Source organism: Podarcis bocagei, assembly GCF_964188305.1.
Source record: "Podarcis bocagei genome assembly, chromosome: 7".
Lineage (NCBI taxonomy): Eukaryota > Metazoa > Chordata > Lepidosauria > Squamata > Lacertidae > Podarcis > Podarcis bocagei.
This window is the reverse complement of record NC_138132.1, coordinates 78,696,423-78,722,463: the sequence shown is the minus strand read 5'-3', so window position 1 is coordinate 78,722,463 and position 26,041 is coordinate 78,696,423. Positions and strand designations below refer to the sequence as shown.

Sequence of the window (26,041 nt, the reverse complement as noted above, 5' to 3'; positions counted from 1 at the left end):
CTGGATGGTGTCTGTAATTTATCTGTGGAGAGGGTCTGGGTTTGGGTCTGGTGTGGTTGATTGGAGATGGCGTTCTGTGTGCCTCTGGTTCTGGTGTCGGTTTTTGTGGGGAGGGCTAATTTCCAGATGTCTGGCAGGCGGGACGTGTCGTCACGCTTGTTCATGTTGTGAGGGTGTTTCTCTATCTCGATGGCTTCCATGATTATTCTCTTGTGGTGGTGTTCCATGTTAAAGAGCAATTTGGAATCTGAAAAATTAATTTCGTGTCCTGTTTCTTTCATGTGTTGGTAAAGAGAGGAAGTTTTTTCTTCTTTTTTGACGGCATTCTTGTGTTCTGCGATACGTGCATTTATTCGTCTGTTTGTTTGTCCAATGTACGTGGCTGGGCAGACTTTGCAGGGTATTTCATAGACCCCTTGGTTTTCTAACTGGATTTTATCTTTGGGGTTTCTGAGGATATTGGCTATTTTTTGGTTGGTGCAAAAGGCTGTTTTGATATTGTGTTTATGGAGGATTTTGCTAATTTTATCTGTGGTGCCCTTGATATAAGGAAGGAGGGCCATGCCATTGTTTTCTTCTGTGTCTTGCTTTTTGGGGGGTGTTTCTTTTTGGATTAGCTTCGTAACCCTGTTTTGCTGGTATCCGTTGGCGATTAACACATTTGAGAGATTCTGTAACTCAGTTGTCAAGTGGTCTTCGTCAGCCAGGCGTTTGGTTCTGGAGATGAGAGTCTTGGCTACGGAGTTTATTTGTGCAGGGTGGTGGTGTGATTGTGCATGTAAGTAGCGGTTGGTGTGTGTTTTTTTCCGGTAGATAGTGTGTCCTAGGGAGCCATCAGGTTTTTTGTAGATTAGGACGTCAAGGAAGGGAAGTTGGTTGTTGGCTTCTATTTCCATAGTGAATTGTATTTTGGGGTGTAGGCTGTTGAGATGTGTGAGGAAGCTATCTAGTTTTTCCTTCCCGTGTGGCCAAATTACAAAGGTGTCGTCAACATATCTGAGCCAAAGTTTGGGTTTGTGTTCTGACTTGTCTAAAGCATTGGTTTCAAAGTGTTCCATGTACAGATTTGCGATGACCGGTGAGAGGGGTGATCCCATAGGTGCTCCTTCTATCTGTTTGTATCTTTGTCCATTGTGGATGAAGTACGTGTTGGTTAGGCAGTGGTTGGTCAGGTCCAGGATGTATTCGGGGGGATTGTATTTGTTTTGAACTTCCTCTCTTTACCAACACATGAAAGAAACAGGACACGAAATTAATTTTGCAGATTCCAAATTGCTCTTTAACATGGAACATCACCACAAGAGAATAATCATGGAAGCCATCGAGATAGAGAAACACCCTCACAACATGAACAAGCGTGACGACACGTCCCGCCTGCCAGACATCTGGAAATTAGCCCTCCCCACAAAAACCGACACCAGAACCAGAGGCACACAGAACGCCATCTCCAATCAACCACACCAGACCCAAACCCAGACCCTCTCCACAGATAAATTACAGACACCATCCAGTAGCCAAACCATAGTGGCACCTCCGGATGCTGCACCCCCCTGCAATCCCTACACAGATCTGGCTGGCACAGGGCACAAAACCACAGCTCGCCCCTATACACGAAGCCAAGCCAGAGCACAACTAAGTGCAGTACAGCCATCTTCTCAGAAAAACTCTTCACAAGGTCAAGAGGTCAAGACACAAAAGCTTTAGCAACTAATCCACACCTAATGACCCTCCTAAGTGGTACTCAGAATATCACTCAAGTAATCACTCAAGATATCCCTCAAGTAATTAATGAACAAAAGAAGAAAAGGCACATTAACCTAGGAACTTCCTATCTGCCCAGAACGTTGGAGGCTATACACCACACCCCCTCAACAGTATTTATAGGAACTCAAACACTGAGATCCTGCTCTGTTCTAGTAACAAGAAGCCGAAAGCACCAGCCTGAAGATGACGAGTGAGACCTCGTCGAAACGTCGCCTAGACACCCCAACTCTTACACGGGAAGACACCCGAAGACACCAAAACCTACATATATATATATATATATATATATATATATATATATATATATATATATATATATATATATATATATTTACTATTTACTTAAGAAAATATTTAGTTTTTTAAAACAAAGTCATACAGAAAACAATTACTTCAGATTATCACCGCTAAAGGTAGTTATACAAGCTACTAAATGTAATGTTATAAGAATTTTTATATATAATGCTCATAAATGTACTAAGCAAACACATACAAATATAAAAAAATTCCTTCCAGTAGCACCTTAAAGACCAACTAAGTTAGTTCCTGGTATGAGCTTTCGTGTGTATGCACACTTCTTCAGATGTATCTGAAGAAGTGTGCATGCACACGAAAGCTCATACCAAGAACTAACTTAGTTGGTCTTTAAGGTGCTACTGGAAGGAATTTTTTTATTTTGACTATGGCAGACCAACACGGCTACCTATCTACTACATACAAATATGTAAACCACATGTCTGAAACCTACAGAAAAGTCCCGAAACCATTTTCTCTCTCCCAAAATGACCTCAAATATTTCTCTGCAAGGAAATGAGAAACCTCCCCCATTGTCTCTGTCTTCACAAATTCTGCCTTAAGGGCACATTTAAGGTGTGAATAGGGTGAGCCTGTGACCTGGCTCAGGAATTAAGTATCATTACAAAAGAATGGCCAGACTCCCCAGGTAATCCAGTCAAGTGACCATTAACAGGTAACCTGGCAGACAGGGTAAAAACAATGCACTCAGATTTCTGTTGTAGACCGCCTTTGCTGTGATGTAGGTATGATGTATCTGGGGGGGTGTTCTTGGGCTACACGCCTTCCGTGATGCATGTATGATGTATGGAGGAGTGGTCTAGAGCTCCAGGGCAGGGAATTTCAAAATGGCTATATAAGGGCAAGCACACATAATAAAAATACATTTTTATTTATTCCCCCAATTTCCGGTTCAGGAAACCGGGCTCAGGGTGGCGAACAACAAATTTAAAACACTTAATTGTGATACAACAAAAAACAGCATAAAATACAGTATAAAAGCGTGAATAACAATAAATTCAAGTTCAAAAATCAATTTAGGGGGAAATCCATCCAATAAACATTAGATGATCACTAGGGCTAGCTGGCTAAATTAGTCCTATTTGGGCCAGCGAGGAGGCATGGGGAGAATTAGCTGCTGGATCCCAGAGCGGTTAATCTTCATAAAAAGGGGAGGGAGAGGGAAGGAAGGGGAATAAAAGATCAGGCTAAATTCAAATTGAAAGCCAGACGGAATAGCTTTGTCTTACAGGCCCTGCGGAAGGAGGTTAAATCCTGCAGGGCCCTGGTCTCATGGTTTGGTCCTCCTCCTCTCCTGCATGTGGGGGAGCATCCTGTTGCAACAGTTAATGAAGATCAGGCTTACTAGCTGCTTTGCTTCTCAATATTCTCTGGTTGGTCTCTGGTTGTTTTCTCCTACTGATAGAGAACCTACAAAACGACTCTATATGGGCACTTGGGTACCCCATAAGGGAAAAGGAGCAGTTCTTTTTACCTATAACATTAACTTAGTGCTTCACACATGGTAAGGCTTTTATCAGACTTTCACCTCGTTGTATGGAAGTATTTTGGCCCACTCTTTTTTACAAAGTCACTTCAGTTCATTGATGTTTGCTCATATGAAATGTGCATTTTCAGTGCTAGCAAAATTGGGATCCTCTCTAACTATATTCTTATGAAGAGGAGACCCAAGGGTCCCAGCATGCCCAAAAGCCCTTCCTCCTCTTTGTAATATAAGGTATTACTCAGAGGTGAATGGAAAGCAATAATAAAATGCTCAAAGGAGCCCCTTTCTTTATAATTGGGTTCCAAAGCTCTGAAGTCTTTGCTTTGAAAAGGGGGAAGGGGAGGGGGTGAACTGTCCATGTAGAAGCTCAAATTGTAAATTTTTGCAAAACTTTGTTGCCACTGTGGGCGAGTTTCACACATACGCATCAAATCTTGTTCTTAAAAGATTCCTCCCCCTTTTTCCACAGCATGTGACAGAAGCAACCTCCATCTAAGGAAGATGGTAGTGAGAGGACCTGGCAGTGAGAGGACCGCTTTAGAGAGCCAAATAACAACACTTCAGAAGAAAAGGTTTCACACAGGTCACACATCTTGCCAAAAGGTAGCAGGCACTTTGTGCATTTCAGCTTCTTCTAGTCTGTACTTAAATAATAACAGAAAGGGAGGGGATCAACAATAGTTTTGCTTCAAATGTGCACACAAACTGCATGGCAATTCATGTTTTGTACTGATCTTAAACTTTAGTGGGGGGTTTTATTAACACAATTTTAATACTACAAAACAATCCCCTCCTCACCTCAAAGAGGAGACAAAGGGAGTCTAATGTAAAATAAAAGACAAACCAAAAACATGAATCTGTCAGCGCAGCCCATCAAAGTATCAAAATTCAGGTCCACAATGTTTAACACAGCCAGAAAGTTGTGCATATTTCTAGTTGTTTTTGTGTTTCTTGTTTGCTTGCAAAAACAATAAAAGAGTGCCAGTCTGCCACAAAAGAATCTTTATATTTTGTTCCTTAGCCAGGCATAATTTGTTAATTTTTCCACCAAAGCGACTTGCAAAACTAACATAGCACTCTTTAGGTCCTTCCAATATTGAGCAACAACTAGCTGGGCAGCTTCAAGAGGATCAGTTGTTAAAGGTTTGAAATGCTAACCCCCACTGTTCTTTTGAAAAATATTTTCTGCATTTCTCAAGATTCCAATTGTTGCTGTCAAGTCATTTTAATAATTTCTGCAAAAGCTACAGTCTAAAACTGACACTTTCCCACAAGTCCACACTGAGCTCGACTTTTGAGTTCTTTTAACAATTGTTCCGCATTAGCATTGCTTTCTTCTTTGCCATATCCTCAACCTACCATTTTAAGCTGAGCAATTAAGACAAACTAATTCTCTCAGCCTAACAGCACTGCTGGGCACACAAATATGTGCTTTGCCAGCTTACCCTCATGCCATGGAGAGAGTTCAGAGTGTGTCCCCTGGGTATAAACAAAAGCAGCACTTGTAGCCACCAAGTGTGCTCAGCTAAGTACACCCGTCAGCACAATACATAACACACTTCAATAATGATTTGTTGCCCCAGGTTAAATGTGCCCATGTGGGCAAGCAAGCACAGTGTAATGATTAGCCACCAGCCCTCATAAAGGTTACAATGGAGTGGCAAAGGAGCTCTAATGGGCATCTTAATATAGCTTTGTGCTAAAGAGGTTAGCTACAGGTAACTTCCTAGCGTGGCATATTTGACTCTTCAGTTCACTCTTGGTTTTTCTCACATATGAAGTATGTTCACTAATAAAGGGTTCACTAATAAAATGATTATAGCCTGTGGAATGTGGAGATGAAAAAGGTCATACCCTTGGGGCTTCTAGGATGTAGCTCTGCTCACTTTTAACATCTAGACTCTCCTGCGCTGCACTCTTTTCTGTGGCTGACCTACCCAAAATCCAAAAAGGAACTACCAACATTCAAAGTTCCTCCTGCTTTCTCTAGTTAGTTAAAGCAGTTTACATAAAATTTTAGATAAACATTAAGATTACCTACTTCAGACTAAGTGAATGACTCAGGCGGTGCAGGGGTCGGTGTGCACGAGGTGTGGAGGCAGAAAACAGTCCTCACTAGGACTGCTGCAAGCACACACTCTTCTTCAGCCATTAGCTCCCTCAGCACAGCAAGATATAAGCAGCTAAAAGATCCCAGTCTAAATAACATATAAGAGCTGGCAATCACCACAGCAGGAGAGCAACAGCAGAGCTGCTCCAGCGCAGCTGTTTTCTCATTAAAAGCAGAAAGTCATTTGCACTCAGGGACTCACAGCAGCAGCAACATCAACAATGAGGCCAGGAATAAATGTCTCTTAGTTTTCCCTGTAAAGGGGGAAGGGTGAGTGTTGTCCAAGTGGTAAACAATGATTATTAGAGACTTTTTTTTTAAAAAAAAAATATTTTTATTGCTTTTTTTCCAGGTACAGATGTAAAGTCAGATATATAAAAGAAATAACAGAAAAAGAAAAGAAAAAGAAAAAGAAATCCATCTTTCCAAGACATTTTTTCATAACCAACCGGACTTCCCCACATCTCCCTCACCCTGCATTCTTGACAATAAAAGTATCAGCAAATTGTTACCTTGTTTCATGCGTTCTTTTGTACTTTCAAATAATTATACTTTGGGTTTAAAATACTTATTATCAATTTACTTTTACCCTAGAATAGATATAATGTTGCTTTAAACTTTAGTCCTTTCATAATTGTAACTTAATTTCCCATATCACCAAATCTTATTGCTGAAGCTAGATTTTCCAAATCATGCAAGTTCTTAACATTCATATAACTTATAATATTTTTGTAAATAGTCCTTAAATTTTTTCCAGTCCTCCTCCGTTGTTTCTTCTCCCAAATCTCGGATTCTGCCAGTCATTTCAGCCAGTTCCATATAGTCCATCAATTGCGTCTGCCACTCTTCCAGTGTGGGTAAATCTTGTGTCTTCCAGTATTTTGCGATGAGAATTCTTGCTGCTGTAGTTGCTTACATAAAGAAAGTTCTATCCTTCTTTAACACTTTCTGGCCGACAATGCCCAGGAGGAAGGCCTCTGGTTTCTTAGGAAAGGTATACTTAAATACCTTTTTTAACTCATTATAAATCATTTCCCAGAAGGCCTTCACTTTTGGACAAGTCCACCAGAGGTGAAAGAATGTCCCTTCAGCCTCCTTACATTTCCAACATTTATTATCAGACAGGTGATATATCTTTGCAAGCTTGACTGGGGTCATGTACCACCTATATATCATTTTCATAATATTTTCTTTCAAGGCATTACATGCCGTGAATTTCATACCGGTGGTCCATAACCTGTGTGAGTGTTTGAGGGCCCTGCTCCTTCCTGCCACTCACCATCTGGCCCAGGGCGGGGCCTGAAGGACTCAGAGGGACTGCTGCGTTCTGCTGCCCAGGAGGACTCTCCTGTGTGGGTGTCTGAGGGCCCTGCTCCTTCCTGCCACTCACCATCTGGCCCAGGGCGGGGCCTGAAGGACTCACAGGGACTGCTGCGCTCTGCTGCCCAGGAGGACTCTCCTGTGTGAGTGTTTGAGGGCCCTGCTCCTTCCTGCCACTCACCATCTGGCCCAGGGCGGGGCCTGAAGAACTCAGAGGGACTGTTGCGTTCTGCTGCCCAGGAGGACTCTCCTGTGTGAGTGTCTGAGGGCCCTGCTCCTTCCTGCCACTCACCATCTGGCCCAGGGCGGGGCCTGAAGGACTCACAGGGACTGCTGCGCTCTGCTGCCCAGGAGGACTCTCCTGTGTGAGTGTTTGAGGGCCCTGCTCCTTCCTGCCACTCACCATCTGGCCCAGGGCGGGGCCTGAAGGACTCACAGGGACTGCTGCGCTCTGCTGCCCAGGAGGACTCTCCTGTGTGGGTGTCTGAGGGCCCTGCTCCTTCCTGCCACTCACCATCTGGCCTGGGGCGGGGCCTGAAGGACTCACAGGGACTGCTGCGCTCTGCTGCCCAGGAGGACTCTCCTGTGTGAGTGTCTGAGGGCCCTGCTCCTTCCTGCCACTCACCATCTGGCCCAGGGCGGGGCCTGAAGGACTCACAGGGACTGCTGCGTTCTGCTGCCCAGGAGGACTCTCCTGTGTGGGTGTCTGAGGGCCCTGCTCCTTCCTGCCACTCACCATCTGGCCTGGGGCGGGGCCTGAAGGACTCACAGGGACTGCTGCGCTCTGCTGCCCAGGAGGACTCTCCTGTGTGAGTGTCTGAGGGCCCTGCTCCTTCCTGCCACTCACCATCTGGCCCAGGGCGGGGCCTGAAGGACTCACAGGGACTGCTGCGCTCTGCTGCCCAGGAGGACTCTCCTGTGTGAGTGTTTGAGGGCCCTGCTCCTTCCTGCCACTCACCATCTGGCCTGGGGCGGGGCCTGAAGGACTCACAGGGACTGCTGCGCTCTGCTGCCCAGGAGGACTCTCCTGTGTGGGTGTCTGAGGGCCCTGCTCCTTCCTGCCACTCACCATCTGGCCTGGGGCGGGGCCTGAAGGACTCACAGGGACTGCTGCGCTCTGCTGCCCAGGAGGACTCTCCTGTGTGAGTGTTTGAGGGCCCTGCTCCTTCCTGCCACTCACCATCTGGCCCAGGGCGGGGCCTGAAGGACTCAGAGGGACTGCTGCGTTCTGCTGCCCAGGAGGACTCTCCTGTGTGGGTGTCTGAGGGCCCTGCTCCTTCCTGCCACTCACCATCTGGCCCAGGGCGGGGCCTGAAGGACTCACAGGGACTGCTGCGCTCTGCTGCCCAGGAGGACTCTCCTGTGTGAGTGTTTGAGGGCCCTGCTCCTTCCTGCCACTCACCATCTGGCCCAGGGCGGGGCCTGAAGAACTCAGAGGGACTGCTGCGCTCTGCTGCCCAGGAGGACTCTCCTGTGTGAGTGTTTGAGGGCCCTGCTCCTTCCTGCCACTCACCACCTGGCCCAGGGCAGGGCCTGACAGGCCTCACAGGGACGGTTGCTGTCACTGCTGCTGCGGCCCAGGGGGATCCGGAGGGGCGCAGAGTTCTTTTTAAAATGTTTTAAAATGTTCCTTTTCCTTTTCCTTTTATTTTTTTGTATTTGCGGGGACGGGGATGGGGGTGGGATGGATGTTTAGTTGGGAATTTGTTTGATTTTAATGGATTTGTAATTTTTATAGTTTTTGTTTTGTTGGGGTTTTTTATTGTTTTAAGGTCTTATTGTCTTATTGTATTGTTTTTGTTTTCTGGGGTTTTTTATTGTTTTAAGGTCTTATTTTGTTCTTAAGGGGAAGGGTCAGGGCTGCCGGGGAGTGGGTCCCAGCCAACAAAATGGCTGGGGCATGTTCCACAGAGGGGGATGCGCTGGGACAACCGATCTCAGTGATCACGGGTAGGAGGAGGAGTTACGCTAAGACCAGACCATGTCATTACAGAGGAGGCAGGTTTAGTCGTTGTCTGAGGACTATCCCTGCCTCCGGGTCTGGTCTTGTCCGGACGGATACTAGAATCAGCAAGGGATACCCACATAGCCTGAAGGTGCTGCTGTGCAATGCCAGGTCAATGATTCGTAAGACCACTGCCATCCATGACTTGATCATGGATGAAGGATTTGACCTGGCTTGTGTAACAGAGACTTGGTTGGATGAAGCAGATGGGCCTGTTCTTGCCGCTGCTTGTCCACCAGGTTTCTCTTACGCACAGCAACCCAGGCCTTGTGGGCGGGGAGGGGGGGTTGCAGTGATTTTTAGGGAGTCATTAGTTTGCACCAGGTGTCCTATTGGGAAGACCCAGTTTTCTGAGTGCATGTTCTGGAAGTTGGGCAATAGGGGCAGTACAGGATTCCTTTTGGTGTACCGACCTCCCCGCTGCACCAAGGATTCCCTGCCCGAGCTGCTTCAGGTCGTGGCGGATGTTCTCCTGGAGACACCTAGTTTGGTTGTCCTAGGGGATTTTAATATCCATGCCGACACGACCTTACAAGGGGCCGCTCGGGACTTCGTGGAAAGCATGGCCTCCATGGGGCTGTCCCTGAATAAGTTTGGCCCAACCCATAGCCGCGGACATGCCTTGGACCTGGTGTTTACCTCCATGGATGTTGGTGTTCTGACACTAAGTAAAAGCGAAACAAAAGAAGTGCCATGGTCAGACCACTTCCTGGTGCAACTTGACTTCTCCGCGACCCTTCCCCTCTGCAGGGAGGTGGGACCGATTCGGATGGTCCGCCCCCGCCACTTAATGGATCCAAATGGTTTCCAGAGAGTGGTAGGGGATGCTTTATCCCATGTTGATGGCCTTTCAGCTGATTCCCTGGTGGCCCGCTGGAATGTGGAGTTAACCAGGGCTATTGACTGTTTGGCTCCGAAGCGCCCTCTCCGATTGCATGGAGCCCGGACAGCCCCGTGGTTTTCCACGGATCTGAGGGCAATGAAACAATCGTTGAGACGGCTAGAGCGCCGGTGGCGGACGACCCATTCTGAAGCTGACCGGACACAGGTTAGAGCTCAGTGTCGAGCCTACCAAGTGGCGGTAGCGACGGCGAAGAAGGCTTTCTTCGCCGCCTCTATTGCATCTGCAGAAAACAGCAGCAGGAGACTTTTTCAGGTGGTCCGCAATTTAGCGGAACCACCTGCTACATCGGGGCCCAGTACGGGCCACATGATCTCCTGCAATGATTTTGCAAAGTTTTTTGCAGATAAAGTCGCTCAGATTCGGGAAGAGGTAGACGCCACCGTGGGAGCAGGGCCGGGGCGGGAGAGTGCTAGAGTTTTGTCTAGTCAAGTTGAGTGGGATCAATTCCAATCTGTTACCTCCGAGGATGTGGACAGGCTGCTTGGACGAGTGAAACCAACCACCTGTCTCCTTGATCCTTGCCCATCCTGGCTTATAAAAGCTAGCCGGGAAGGGCTGGGCGATGGGCTTCGTGGGGTGGTGAATGCTTCCCTCCGTGAGGGAGCCTTCCCAGACCCGCTGAAAGAGGCGGTTATTAAACCGCTTCTTAAAAAACCATCTTTAGATGCGGCCACGATGGCCAACTATCGCCCAGTCTCAAATCTTCCATTCTTGGGCAAGGTGATTGAGCGAGTGGTTGCTGAACAACTCCAGGCACGCCTGGAAGAAGCGGACCATTTGGATCCCTTCCAATCGGGATTCAGGCCTCATCACGGGACTGAAACTGCCTTGGTCGCACTGGTTGATGATCTCCGGCGGGCTAGGGACAAAGGTGAGAGCTGTTTCCTAGTTCTGCTGGATCTCTCAGCGGCGTTTGATACCATCGACCATAACATCCTTCTGGACCGTCTTGAGGGGCTGGGAGCTGGGGGCACTGTCATACAGTGGTTCCGCTCCTTCCTCCTGGGCCGTGTTCAGAAAGTGGTGGTGGGGGATGAGTGTTCAGACCCCTGGGCTCTCACTTGTGGGGTGCCTCAGGGTTCTGTCCTCTCCCCCATGCTTTTCAACATCTACATGCAGCCGCTGGGAGAGATCATCAGGGGGTTTGGGCTGGGTGTTCATCAGTATGCAGATGATACCCAGCTCTACCTTTCTTTCAAATCAGAACCAGTGAAGGCGGTGACAGTCCTGTGTCAGTGTCTGGAGGCGGTTGGAGGATGGATGGCGGCAAACAGATTGAGATTGAATCCTGACAAGACAGAAGTACTGTTTCTGGGGGACAGGAGGCGGGCAGGTGTGGGGGATTCCCTGGTCCTGAATGGGGTAACCGTGCCCCTGAAGGACCAGGTGCGCAGCCTGGGAGTCATTTTGGACTCACAGCTGTCCATGGAGGCACAGGTTAAATCCGTGTCCAGGGCAGCTGTGTATCAGCTCCATCTGGTACGTAGGCTGAGACCCTATCTGCCCGCGGACTGCCTCGCCAGAGTGGTGCATGCTCTGGTTATCTCCCGCTTGGACTACTGCAATGCGCTCTATGTGGGGCTACCTTTGAAGGTGACCCGGAAACTACAACTAATCCAGAATGCAGCAGCCAGACTGGTGACTGGGAGCGGCCGCCGAGACCATATAACACCGGTCTTGAAAGACTTACATTGGCTCCCAGTACGTTTCCGAGCACAATTCAAAGTGTTGGTGCTGACCTTTAAAGCCCTAAACGGCCTCGGTCCAGTATACCTGAAGGAGCGTCTCCACCTCCATCGTTCTACCCGGACACTGAGGTCCAGCACCGAGGGCCTTCTGGCGGTTCCCTCATTGCGAGAAGCCAAGTTACAGGGAACCAGGCAGAGGGCCTTCTCGGTAGTGGCGCCCTCCCTGTGGAATGCCCTCCCACCAGATGTCAAAGAGAACAACAACTACCAGACTTTTAGAAGACATCTGAAGGCAGCCCTGTTTAGGGAAGCTTTTAATGTTTGATGTACCATAGTATTTTAATATTCTTTTGGAAGCCGCCCAGAGTGGCTGGGGAAACCCAGCCAGATGGGCGGGGTATAAATAATAAATTATTATTATTATTATTATTATTATTTCCCAGTCCTCGAACATGATGTTATACCCAATATCCTGCGCCCATTTGATCATGGCTGATTTGACTGTCTCATCCTGGGTATTCCATTTAAGCAGCAAGTTATACATTCTTGAAAGAACCTTAGTCTTTGGTTCAAGTAGTTCTGTCTCTAACTTCGATTTTTCCACCTGGAATCCTATTTTTTTGTCCATTTTAAAAACCTCTTGGATTTGAGCATAATGTAACCAATCTCGCACCTTGTTCTTTAATTTGTCTAGGCTCTGCAGCCTCCAATTGTCTCCAATTTTTTTCTATTATCTTCCAATATTTTGGCCAACCGGCCTCCATATTGAGTCTTTTTCGGGCCTTAGCCTCTATTGGTGATAGCCACCTCGGGGTCTTGTTTTCTAATAAGTCCTTGTATTTAGTCCAGACAATAAATAATGCTTTTCTGAAAATATAGTTTTTAAACATTTTGTGAACCTTTACCTTGTCGTACCACAAATATGCATGCCATCCAAAAGCATTGTTGAACCCTTCCAGATCTAGGACATGAGCGTTTTCTAATAAAAACCAATCTTTCATCCAGCAGAAAGCTGCAGCTTCATAGTATAACCTTAAGTCCGGCAGGGCAAATCCCCCTCTTTCTTTTGCATCAGTTAATATTTTAAATTTTATCCTGGGCTTTTTGCCCTGCCAGACAAACTTAGAGATATCTTTCTGCCACTTTCCAAAACATTCCACTCTGTCCACAATCTGTAGGGTTTGGAACAAAAACAACATCTTTGGCAATACATTCATTTTTACAGCTGCAATTAGAGACTTTTTAAATGGTCTAGATGGAGCCCTCTGTTGTTGTTGTTGGGTTTTCTCTCATACAAGAGGCTGTTCTTTGTGCAGGAACACTGATGAGCCACCAAGGAACCTTGGTTCCTTGTCCACACAACATTGTAAAATGTTTGCTGGTGAATGGCAATGCCTGCAATCCCCCTTTTGACCTAGCCATACCATTACCTGCCCCACCCCAGATGTCATGTATGATATCAGGTGTAGGGTAGGTGGGTGTGGCTTGACCAAAATGGCCTTGGTGGGTCAAATGAGGAGACCTTGTGGACCTAGTTAAGCCCACAAGCCAGATGTTCCCCACCCTGTTATACTAGTTTCCCAACTTTGTTATAGTCATTATTGTGGGTGTTCAGTCCTAATCCCCACTACCTATCCAAGAACAACACTGCAGTGAAGGCTTGGCTGGAATCTGCAATGGAGTGAGTTCCATAAGTTACCCAGACAGCAAGGGTTTGTGGCAGCATCTTCTCTCTCCCTTCAACTTCAACTGCCGACCAGAAATGCCCAGAAGCAGTTCATCAGGTGGATGTCCTGAGCTCCAACATATCCAGCGTTATGGTAAGTCCTGATAGTGCACACAGTCCCAAGGGCAACACTAGAGAGTAGTCAGACTGTCCAAATGATAAAATACCAAAATACCAGTCCAGGTCCAATACAACGAGCAAGGTTCAAAGTCAATCCGCAGCGTCAGATTTCCACCTCTACAGAAGATCCAGGGTTGGAACACCTGGGGTCAGTCCTGAAGTCCAGTGGAGTTCCCAAAACAGCCAAGCTGTGGTACATCAACGGAGAAAGTTGAGCAGAAAGTCTCTGGCTTGCTTCCAATCTTGATTGCTGCAAATGAGTTTGCTCCAGCTGAGCAACTCTGCCTTGACACTTGATGAAGCATGTGATCCTCACCTGCCCTGAGCTTAATCCAGCGGAGTGACCACAAAACTTCTTCAGACCTAACAGGCCCCATGATCTCTACTTGGTCCACTATGTTGGCTATTTGCAGTATGGTAGCGCTGCAGAGAGCTTGCTGGGGAGACCATGCATTAAAAAGGGACTCAAAAAGTACTTAAACAAGGTTTTAATTACAAAAACAAAAACTCCTTATACACTAAATACATCAACAACAAACCAGACCCAACCACCAACCCATCCCCCAGGGCAGGGGTCTGCAACCCGCGGCTCCGGAGCCGCATGTGGCTCTTTTACACCTTTGCCGCGGCTCCGGGGCGGATACTAGCGAGGGGAGGAGGCGCATTGTGCGCCCCGACACTCCCCACTGTGGCGGGCGCTGTACTGGCTGTGGCGTCGCATGGGGGCGGTGCGTGCGTTAGTCACGCACCGTCCCGACGTCACCTTCCCGCCCACCTGCCCGCTACATTGTAAGAGGCATGTACGCTGGTCACTGCATTGAAAGGGGGCATGTACGCTGGTCACTGTTTTGAAGGGGAGTGAAGAACACACACACAAAAAAAGGTAACTTGTTAATTTAACGTTTATTTCTATGAGGAGGAGTAATTCTGAGGGGTCAAACAAAGAAATAATAAAAAAGTGACAAAAAAGTTATTTTTATAATGACGAGTTTTGCGGCTCCCAGTTTTTTTTTCTTCGGAAACAGGTCCAAGTGGCACTTTTTGTCTTAAAGGTTGCAGACCCCTGCCCCAGGGTAATGGGAGAGCTAGGTACTGCTCCTTATATACTACACCCAAATGCTGACACAGCTTAATCAATACAACTCAGCAGCACCTGCTATGTTTCACAGCTATAAAGCTGGGTCTCGTTATTTTGCTCTGGCCCTTGCTCTGGCCCCTTAAAGACATACACATCGGGTGGAACAATGATGAACCTTTACATTTAAAGAAACCATTCAACACACTAGTGAGCTGGACTGTGTTCTCTTGCCTGCATCAGTCTCCTGGAGTGCATTTCCACTGTTCCTGATGTCTCAGAGACCCCTATGTTTGCAGAGTTGGGAGCACCTCTGCTTCTGGTGATGTTCCTCTCTCCCCTGAACTGTCAGTTGTTGCTGCTGCTGTAACATCTTCTGATGCCCTGTGAGTACCTCCTAAGTCCCCAACCTGCCCTTCCACATCTTTAGCTTGTCTCAGGGTGTACCAATCATGGCTACACCCTTCGCCAGGATCCTCTTCCCCTTCCTCAGTGTCCTGTCAGTTCATGACAGTGGCCCTGAGCATAATCAGTAGGTGGGGAGTGATTGTATATGGATGAAGACTGTCCCCTAACAGTCCTTTAACACAGGCCATGGACAAAACCTGGCTTGGGTGAAGAGTCTTTGTGTCACCAAGCACAACACAACTGTAAGTACACAAGCCCCACACTGGCAAGTCTATGCAAACCCTGAAGTGTCTGGAAACATCATCAGCTCAACATCAGGAGATCAAACAAGGGTCACACAGAAATGTTTACACTCATTGTGTTCATAAACATTGACATAGCCCCAGTATGATACTTCCAGAATTAAACATCTCCTTTGAAATGACAAGTTATAGAGTTCTTCTGAACACATACAGAGTATCTTTCACTCTCCTCTCAGCGCCCTCCACATCTGGGGGCTACAAGGGTAGAACTTCCAGAGGAGGTGACCAGGTAGCCAAAGAATGACCCCTAACATCTCTTCTTTTTAGAAGTGAGTTAGCATGTGCACCTCATCCCTAGCAGACACTCAAGACCACTGAGTTTAAAAATAAAACCAAAGTACACGATAGCCATGAGAGCTACATCTTTTTAAAAATACCCAACAGCCATGGAGAGTGTTCATTGCTGCTATAAAGTCATTTTGCCTGAGAACCTTGTCTATAATTCTTCCCAAGTTAGATAGTCCTGGATAGTAAACAGTTATGTTCCCCACCATTCCCCATGCACCTATTGTGAGGAGGTAATTTCAGCTTCTTCCTTAGAATCAAATTACAGAAGCCATTACCTTCTCTTTTTTTATGTGGGATGATGGTCCACAGTCTCTTTGAGGAGCAAAGTTGTTGCTTCTAACTCCCATCTCTTCCCAAGCCAAGCATAAAAGAGCTGTAAGGAGACAGCATGCATACAAAGAGCAAGCCTGACCCCTGCAGGGCAATTGTCGATAATATGATTTGCCAGGACTGCAGATAAGCTATTCACACAGTAAGAGAAATGTTTCCTCAATGCAGAAAGAGGAATCAGCATTTGGGGGACTTCATTCAGGATGACTGTCAGCACAAGGCAACTGCTGGCTGCCTTCTATCTCTTTGCAGCTTGTAGGTCTGAGATATACCGGCTCTGAACATGGATGTTTCATTTGGCTATCATAGCAGGCAGCACTAGCCTCAGAGGTTGACATTGTTGGGTATCTGTTGAAGCCCATACCCAACCAAGTGGCCCTACTGCTGACCCCCGATCTACCTTTCTCTCTGTTTGCTGCCCTCTCCAAATATGCAAGCAAAAGCATCTAGAAAGCAGTTCTTGCCTTGGCCTCTTTTTAGGGCAGTGGTGCTGATTTAGAATCAACCCAGGGGGAGAGGGCAAATGAATGGGCAGTGGTGACAGTGGCAAAGAGGTGGGCCTACCAAGAGCATTTTGGCCAATCCCATCACCACCCCTGAATTGGATGTGGAGGAGAAGCACAGGAGGCAAGAAAGCAAAAGGGGCAAAAAGTATAGGACCAATGGGTGGTATCCAGTGTTAGACCTACTCAGAGTAGACTAGTTGAAATTAATGGGTATGTCTAACTTAAGTTCATTAATTACAATCGGTCTACTCTGAGGAAGATTTAGTTGGCTATAACCCCATGGCAATCAGGATGTTGGAGACAGTGAAACAAATGACGTTTTGGGTGGAAGATGGACTGCAGCAGAATGGAAACAGTGCTGCATGTGATAATTACAGGGCAGGACAGAAAATGGTGCCTTATTGCATCCCAGAATGGCAAGCCCTGGGGAGTAGGACAGGAGGAAAGCCTACCCAGTGAAAACCCATACAGTGGAGGGTAAGCTGAGGCTGAGATGGGAATGACTTGCCCATGGTTCCCTAGCGAGTTGGCGGCAGAGACAACATTTGAACCAATAACTTCTGGAGTCATAGCTCAGCTTCTTAGCCATTATGATATACCATCCCTCATTAAAAATGAACATATCCTCTTTGGCTTTACCCAATGCATGTTTTGTTTATAATGCATTCCAGTCAAGTTGCTAATTCCTGGCATTTGACTCAGCTAGCATGGAGCGGGGGGATATACTTGTAAAAAGCGACCAGGTGATATCACCCTGTACTACGTTGTTTTATGCTTTAGTCCTTGAGTTGTTTGAGGAGATTTATTGGTAGTTCCTGGATAGCTCACCTCTCTGCACAAACTGTAAATGATGAGGTCTCTAAGAGGCATAAGAACTTAAGATGAACCTGCAGGATCAGGCCAGTGGCCCATCTAGTTGAGCATCCTGTTCCCATGATGGCCAACCAGATACCTATGGGAAGCCTGCAAGCTGGGCATGAGCGCAACAGCACTCTGTCCAACTACACTTCTCAGCAACTGGTCTTCAGAGGCACGATGCCTTGTGACAGTGGAGATGGAATGCAGCCATTGTGACTAGGGGCCATTGATAGCCATGTCCTCCATGGTTTTGTGTAATCCTCTTTTAAAGCCACATGACCAGGAAGCTGTACTTGGCTCCCTTGGCCAATAAAGCAAGATGAACGCCGCAACCCCAGAGTCGTCCGCGACTGGACCTAACGGTCAGGGGTCCCTTTACCTTTAAGCCTTAGTTAGAAATAGCTGTCCTAAATAGTTGGGATTTTGAAACCCATGTAAAAATGCACAACATAGAGCTCTTGAGCACTGCAAGGGGAAAGAATTGTATATTGTGGGGGCCACCACAGGAAAGGGCTTGTCTCTCATGCCTACGAACCAAGTTGACCCCATAGTCGACATGAGGACAATAGCCCTTTCTCGCTGTTTCTCAATCTGTGTTATTTAGAGCATACGTGCCAGCTCCTAGGGGCCAAGCCACTCTTGACATCCCCCCTTTTTTAGGAGGCCGGGCCCCTCAATGTTCAGAGGGTGATCGGCTCCACCTCTTGGCTCCTTGTGGCATCAGGGCACTGCACAATGTGAGGACGTTGAATCAGGCCCCCTCAATCATCTTGGGAAGAGGGCTCCTCTTAAGAATGGGAAATGTTTATTATGTATTTACAAAAGTATTGCAAACAGGTTAATACATTGGCAGAATTTTAAGGATTTTGGAAATAATACAGGAAAGTTGAGGTAGAAAAATAATTTGCAGTAGAAATGATATGCAGTTGAAAAAGAAATTTAAGGAACCAGGGGAGGGGGAGTGAGGGAAGTCAAGGGATTCGGAGAATCCCATTTTATGGATTTGATATCGCTTTTGTGTATATTTTTCTTTGTTTGTGGTTGTTGTGTTTGTGGTTGTTTGTTTGTTTTTGTTATTTCTGTTGAAAATTTAATTAAAATATTATTTTAAAAAGAGAAGATGACTCTTCTGATTCAGAGGCAAGCTGCCTCTGCTCTTAGAGGCAGGACATTTAGCCATAATGGCTACTAACTACTGATAGCTTTATCTGCCTACAGCTACGTAAACCTCACTGAGTTCAATGAGACTTACTTTTGAGTATGTGTGCATAGGATTGTGCTCCAAGTCTCTTTTGGTCCTTTGATCCCTTCACAAATCTGTGGGATTCTCACTTTGGACATGAGGGGGCAGTGTTAACTGTTGTATGATTCCACTGCTGGAGGAAATTCCTTTTAATACTGATATTGAGGAAGGAATAGTTTGTTATCTTTTACTAATCCAAAGTTTTTATATGGCAAAACATAGAATGCCATTTTCTTTTCCAAAATAGCACCCGCCACACATGATTTTTGTGCCAACAGGGTCAAATCTCAGAGGACTGTCCTTTGAAAGGATCATGGGGGTAATATCAGTCGAAACCGGGACGCTGTTGGCTCTCGTAGAAAATGAATATTATTGTGGTAGTTATGAATGCAGATTTAGGGGGTTGCTGCTGCTGCTTTGAGAGCTTCATAATAAGTTTTAATGTTCACTGAGGGGGCCATAAAACATAAGGATGAAAATTTCCATATTTGAAAATGTCCTTGATTGGCAGTTTTATTATCTCTGAAAGGTGCATGGCTTTCAACACAATCAGCTTGTGGGTTTTTGTTTTTTTTTACTTATTCTTTTTTTTTCCTTTTTCAAAAGCGAAAATGATTTTGCTGCTTAAGTCATGCACACAGCTAATTGTATTTTAATAAGTCTCTTAAAATCACTCTGCATTTCTTTTATATCCTAATATTAGATCAAGTGATTGCTGGGAGACACTAGAGGACACTGAAATTTATGAGGGTGAGAAAGAGAGCACTGTAATGAAGCTTTAGTGGCAAAAAACCCAGTGCCAAACTATTGATGCAATAGTGATACTTTGCAGCTTGGATCAAGACCCAAGTATTCCTCCAAGAGCTGACTCAAGCACTAACACACCTAATCCAACTCACATCTCTGAATCAGAAAATGGACACTCTCTAACACAGAAAATGGCTTCCTTCCCCCATATCTGGAATTGCTTCGTTTTCCAGCATGGAAAGACATTAAGGGTTTATTCCAGGCTTGCAGATAGCCACTAGTAACAACTAAGAATGTTAGTTCTTTCCAGCAGCTGAACAACAGGGGAGTTTTGTAAAGTGGAAGGGACTTTGTTTGTTTCAGGCAGATGGGTCCCAGAACATGGTAACATAATTTAGTTTCAAATAAGTTGCATCACTGCATATGCCCAGGTAGGATAGCAAAAGTATTTGTGGATTTATTTGAAAGGCTGGCATCTGTCGGCCAAGGGGACTGGGGACCTGGAATGCCTCCCTTTAGTGTCTCCCCCCACCCCACAAGCAAGCTGGTAATGTACGTGCATCTACCACCAAGCATATAGGATTCTGCTTTCAACCTGCATTGGAAAGCACCATTTGCTTGCCACTTCCCAACATATGCTGAGAGCTGAATCCTATGTGTGGGGGCAGCATATACATGGGCTGGAGGACCTCCGCACAGAGATTTTCCCAAAGCCGCCAGCTTCCCAACTGGGTCTGCTAATAGCTCCTTAACATTAGCTACTGTTCCAAAGCAATTTCTTGTTATACTGTAGCCGGTTAATTTCACACTTGGAAACTGGTTCCAATATGACCAGTTTATCTTCTGTTTCTGTCACTAGATACTGCTACTTCTTTTCCTCTTGTATAGGCTGCTGGCATGAATGAATATTGTTGCCTGATACTGGATGGCTAAGCCTACTTTTGGTTGAGATGTTATGAATATAGTGGGCCTGCTTATTCAGCATACATCCTGATTTGTTTGCACAAAGCTTACACAGTTGTTAGATTATGTCTGAGCTTTATTGAGCATTCATTCTGATTTGTTTACAGGGCAGTTATATGACAAAGAGCATTCATCATTTTGATTTGCTTGTGCCATGTTTACACCTCTTCATTTGTTCATTAATCATTCGTTCATCCCACACTTTTAAGTGCATCTCCCCAACACTTTCCCTATTGCAAAAAAAGTGGTTGGTTGATGTTTTTTAAGCACTCGAATCCACTTCACTTTGCTTAAATCCCTCCTGCAAAATAGTGACAGTCTGGAGGCACTCGGGTCAGATCCACACCATGCATATAAAGCACTCGCACACCACTTTATTAGTTATGGCTTCCTCAAAAAGAAGCCTGGGAACTGCAGTTTGTTAAGAGTGCTGGCCGCACAGAGCTACAATTCCCAGCATTCTTAATAAACTACAGTTCCTCCAAGGATTCTCCATATAAGAATGCTTGATATGTGTTGTTTAGATGTGACCACCTCAGTGCCATCTATGTGCAATGGCATTTACAGAATACAAGAAGACAGGGCCCTATCTTGAGAAGCTTACAATTTAACATTAGATTCAGGAGAAACAACAGAGGAAGAAGAGAAAAGTGAAGGCAGGAGTAAGCAAAGAATACCTGGTGGTTTCATTTGCTCACTTTGCTTCATTTCATGGTGAGTGCTAAAGGCTTCATGGAAAAGGTGGGTTTTGAGGAGGGACCTGTGGGAAGCAAGAGAGTGACATCACACAGGTGTTCTGCGAGGCCGTTCCAAGCATGCCAGTCATTCATATCCTGCTTGTGGGCTTCCATCTGTCTGGCCACTGTTGAGATCAGAACAGGGACAGCCTACCGATGAGGCAAGATGAGGTGACCGCCTCAGGCAGCAGGATCCAGAGGGGCATCAGATCCCAATGTACCGGTAGATCTTTATTCCCCACTTGTTCCTAATCTTCACTCGCCGCTTCTTCTCTGGTGGGATGGTAGCATCATTTTGTGGTTTACCTCAGGTACCAAAATGTCTTGGGGCTGCCCTGGAACAATGCTGCCATAGATGGACATTTGGTCTGATCCAGCATAATTCTTGGGTTACATCCATGCCATATGTTGAAAGCACATTGGTCCCCCCGAAGAATCCTGGGAACTGTAGCTCTGAGGGGTAAAAATCACTGTTCAAGGGTTCTTTGATGGAAGCCATGCACTAGTCCCAGGTACAGGCAGGGATATATCAGGACATAAGTGTGGGGGTGGGGGCAGACATGTTGCTCTATGACCCCTGGGTCTTTGCAGTACGCAGGCCCTTTGTCCAGCACCCATTATCTGTCATAATGATGGGCAGTTATATTTCTGTGGCACTTTTCTAAACACATTTCCCAAGGCAGTCATCTTCTCATATAGCTAGAAAGCCGTAGCCCTAATCTGATCATTTCATCTGGTGTCTGTGGCCTAGGTTGTTTGAAAGTCTCCTTGGGACAAGCATGAACAAAGGCATATACATCTATATATAGAAATACATAGATGGATCCCAAATATATTTCCTTAGTTCCACAAAAAAACCGAGAGATGGAGATGTTCGTGAAAGGTCCCCTTTCTCAACAGCAGGCTCCTGGGAGGCACATGTTCCTTTCAAAGTTCTGTGTCGGAAGTAAATGTCCAGCTATTTAGCCCCTTTTTCATGTGGTTCCTTTAATCCCCCAGATTGGGTTACGGAGCCATTTTACAGTTTCAGTTTTACAAAGCAAAAACCTTCCTTTAATGTTGGCATTTTTGAAGAAAAAAGGCTTCAATCAAAACATGTGGGACTGGGTTCCCCCCCTCTCCTTTTTTACATTCGCCAGATGTGACATGTGGAAAGGGAATGAGCTAAAATGTGGCGTCCAGGTCCTGCCTCAGTGACGAGATAGGAAAGGGGAAACTAACATAGGTTTTTGCAAAAGGTCCCCTGTTCATTCTTGGGCTGCAATCGGAGGCACACTTATTTGGGGGTGGGGGGAGCTGCCAATAACAGCCAGATTTCAGATTCAGAGGCCTGCATGATTGATTGCCCCTCCATATGGGCTGTAGCACATTGATAATAGAGCACAAGTTTTGCCTGCAAGGTTCAATCTCTAGCATCCCCAAGTAAGGCTAAGAAAGACTCCTGTCTGAAACTCTGGAAACTACTGCCAGGCAACGTAGACAGCATGGAGCTAAAAGGATCCATAATTTGACATACAGTGGTACCTCAGGTTACAGAAACTTCAGGTTACAGATGCTTCAGGTTACAGACTCTGCTAACCCAGAAATAGTACCTCGGGTTAAGAACTTTGCTTCAGGATGAGAACAGAAATCGTGTGGTGGCAGCACAGCAGCAGCGGGAGGCCCCATTAACTAAAGTGGTACCTCAGGTTAAGAACGGACCTCCAGAACAAATTACGGTAAGTTCTTAACCCAAGGTACTACTGTACTGTAGTTCTAAGAACATAAGAACCTGGCTTCTGGATCAGGCCAAAGACCCATCTATTCCACATTTTATTCTCACAGTGGTCAAACAGATGGTTCAGGCGGTAGAGCATAAAACTCTAAATTCCGTAGTTTATGCACTGTGTTGAGGATTGCTTTCTTCTGCTTGTTCTGAATCTTTCAGCAGCTTCTTGTGTTCCTATAGAGCCAAATAATTTGCACTGTAAAATAGGCTAAACTTAACTTCTAGTTGGCTGAACCAGGGTCTGCCCATGTACCTGTTGTTTACAGTAGGCGTTGCCACCTCAACTCCAACGGCATCCCTTTGGGTACCCATTTGCTTTCTTCCTTATAGGTTGATGGCTACCAATCACACTTACCAGACAACTTTTTGATGACAGGAAAAACCTGCCAACCATTCCTAAATGTGGGTGGCCTGCCTCCCCAACCCCGACTCAGTGTCTCAGCAGAGCGTAGAGAGACATAACGATGCACAGTTGTGCACACTTCAGGCCTCCTGCAATGCAGGCTCTCCTTCCACAAACTCCACATTCCATATCAACTGGCATTTGACTAGGAAATGAAAGAAACAGTAGGAATTGTGCACCACACTAGAATCTTATCCCTCTCTGCTCTTATGCACGTGATCTCTCTCTATGACAGCTTTGTAAAAATCTTGGGACCCGCTCTATTTTCTCTGCCATTTCAAAAGCAGAAGAAACGAGTGATTTTTCCTCCCTTCCTGGGGCCTGTTGCGGTTGGAGGGTGGTGGGGGAATTGAAAACAAAAGTGGCACCAATCTCTGTTGGGTCTCCATCTTGTCCAGTCTCCTTTACATCCACCCTTCCTTTTCTGTTACATTTCCTTGAAGTTGAGCTTCCCCAGAGAAGCAAGGGGGATTGCAGAGTTTTGTGGCACTTGGGGGAAGAGAGAGAGTGAGAGAAAGAGAGAGAGAGAGACTTGGAAGGAAAAGGAAAAGAGAATTGCAGCTGCAATGTTAAGAATGAGAAGCTAATCAAAGGCAGCCCAGGCGGGCACTCCTTTCATCTCCCGTCTTCAAAGAGGCGCAAACAAATACTGATTGTGTGCCATGCAACAGCCTCTGTGGCAGTGCTGCTGACAACCTCCCCATCCTCTTAAGACGGCACCCACTTCCATAAGCACATACACCATTTCTAATATTATCACTATTAGTCACCACTGCATTTTATTATATAACACTGTACAGTCCTATTTTAAGGTGCAGCATGGGGTCCGGATACAGAAAGGTCCCTTCTTCAAGGCACTTAACATACACATTTTGCCATGTGGGGTGAAAAAGAGAGGGCAGGACAACAAGCAAAGGAGTTGTCAATCAATCAATCAATCAGTCAGTCAGTCAGTCAGTCAGTCAAAAGTTTATTGTATTAACCAAAGGCCATAACGATTTCAACCATTACAATTTGCCACACGACAAACCATGACATCAAGCATGCAGCAATTACATAAAGAAAGGGTGTCAGAATTCATAAATATCATCTGTTCGTGCATACCTAGCTTAACTTCCATTAGACCTCTGAATATCCGGCACAACTTGTTGCAATACTGTCTAGCTCTCTCTTTCTAACCTTTCCTGCAGCCAGAGCATGAAGTGCCACTCTATGTGTCACAAATCTCTTAGCGTCACACACACAAAAATGAACCATTTTCTGCCATAGTAATCCTGCTTCCCAGAATTAGCAAAGGTTCCAGGAACCAGTCTCTTGGATCGCTATACAAAAGACAGATTAACAAGTAGCATATGATGTCCTCCACCTGAGGTTAGCTACTTTTGCAGAGTCTGTCATCAAATGGAACCCTGTTGTAGCGGCCATCCAGAATTGATGTGGGCATCACTTGGAATCTGAGCTCCATGAAAGCATTTCTGTAATGTGGCAGGCATGAGTTTGATGCAAGGGAGTTGTGGGGATGAATGGGAGAATCGAGGGCAGCAAGTGATAGATAGATGCAAGCCAATCCAGTGTGCATTTAAGCTCAATTTCAGTCTTGTGGCTTGGTCTCAGCTTGGAATTTTTAGTTTCTCATTTGCCTTGGCTTGAGATTTGGATTTCAGCTTTGGTTGTTGTGTTGCAGTGGGGGGGGGCAGCCTTGCTCTTACCCAGTTACCTATTTGGGGGGCCGGTAACCATGATCTTATTGGCAGTGTTAACAGTAGCTGTGGTGGCCTTTCTCCCCCAGCAAGGTCAGCCACCCACAAAAGCCTCTGAAGGCCTCTTCTGTACAAACCAAGATTAGATCCATGTGTTGGCTTCTTCCTAATGAGGAACGCCTGCCTTAGCTGGGGAAGAATTCAATTAGGAGGCTGGAAGAGCTATTGATAGGGGTGGGGGTAGAAATGTGCACTGGAGTGTTTGGAGCCAAGGAATGAAAGGAGCATTACATGCATGCACAGAACATGGAGTAATCTGGGCAGAGAAATCTGCTCCCATAGAGAGCCCATCCTATCTCTCCCACTTTCAACTCCAGCCCTCCCCCAGCCCCCCACCGCCAGCACACACAACAAGGCACCAATTAGACCGTTCTACTCGTGGAAAGCCACAGCGTCGGTCTCCCTTTATTATGGACAGTAGCAGGAAACTGGCCGATTGGAACCAAATGGGAGGCCTGACTCATACCAGATGCAGCCTTTACAGAGTGCTGTGGGGAGGATGCAGCGGAGAAAAGGGAAGAGGCTTTAGAAAGACAGCAATTTCACTTTGACATATCTGCTAGCACTGAGGAGGATGCAGAAGAGGGTGTCAGTAGTCTGTCAAAGGTGGTCCAGTCACGCCACCCCAGCTGAAGAGACAGAGTGGATGCTCAGCAGCCAGACCTAAGTACAGAAGAGGCCAAATATTTCAGGCAATAAAAAGCCATCTTCAGGAACTGTGTAGTCTTGTGTTCGGAAAGCAATTTGCTATCCTTGTATAAGAGTTTTAGGCTGTGGTCCTATACCCCTAGAGTCCCCAGCATGGCATCTGTAGGAACCATGGTGCCCTCAGACACCTTGCTGGCACCTGCCAAAGCCCAGTGTTTAATTACTATTTTGCTTTTTGGTCATTGTTGCTTGGTGGGTGGGTTGCCTGTTTTTTGGTGAGGGTCTGCTTTTGTGGGTCTATATCTTATCGGCTGTGTAGATGTCTGTTTCTTCCGAGAGAAACACAATTTTTCCTTCTTCAAAATGGGCATTTGGTGGTGCCTGCAATAGTTTCTTAGTTTTCAAGATGTGCCCTGTCAAGCACATTCTGGGGGACCCACTTATCTGGGTATGATCTCTACTGGGCTCCATCAGACTTACTTCTGAGTAAATATTACGGTAATGTGATTGAACTGTTAGAGGAGCAATGGACAGGACCCAGAGGGACAGAGTTTATTTTATTTTAAT

At 46.1% G+C, this 26,041-nt stretch overlaps 1 protein-coding gene across 1 annotated transcript in view; it reads left to right on the top strand.

The window, feature by feature from the left end:
- The window catches only part of CASZ1 (castor zinc finger 1), a 460,564-nt gene that overhangs the window by 1,403 nt on the left and 433,120 nt on the right, over positions 1 to 26,041 (top strand). The window contains exon 2 of the mRNA XM_081202878.1: positions 4,035 to 4,168. The gene's annotated coding sequence lies outside the window, so the exon portion shown is untranslated. The remainder of the gene's footprint in view (positions 1 to 4,034; positions 4,169 to 26,041) is intronic.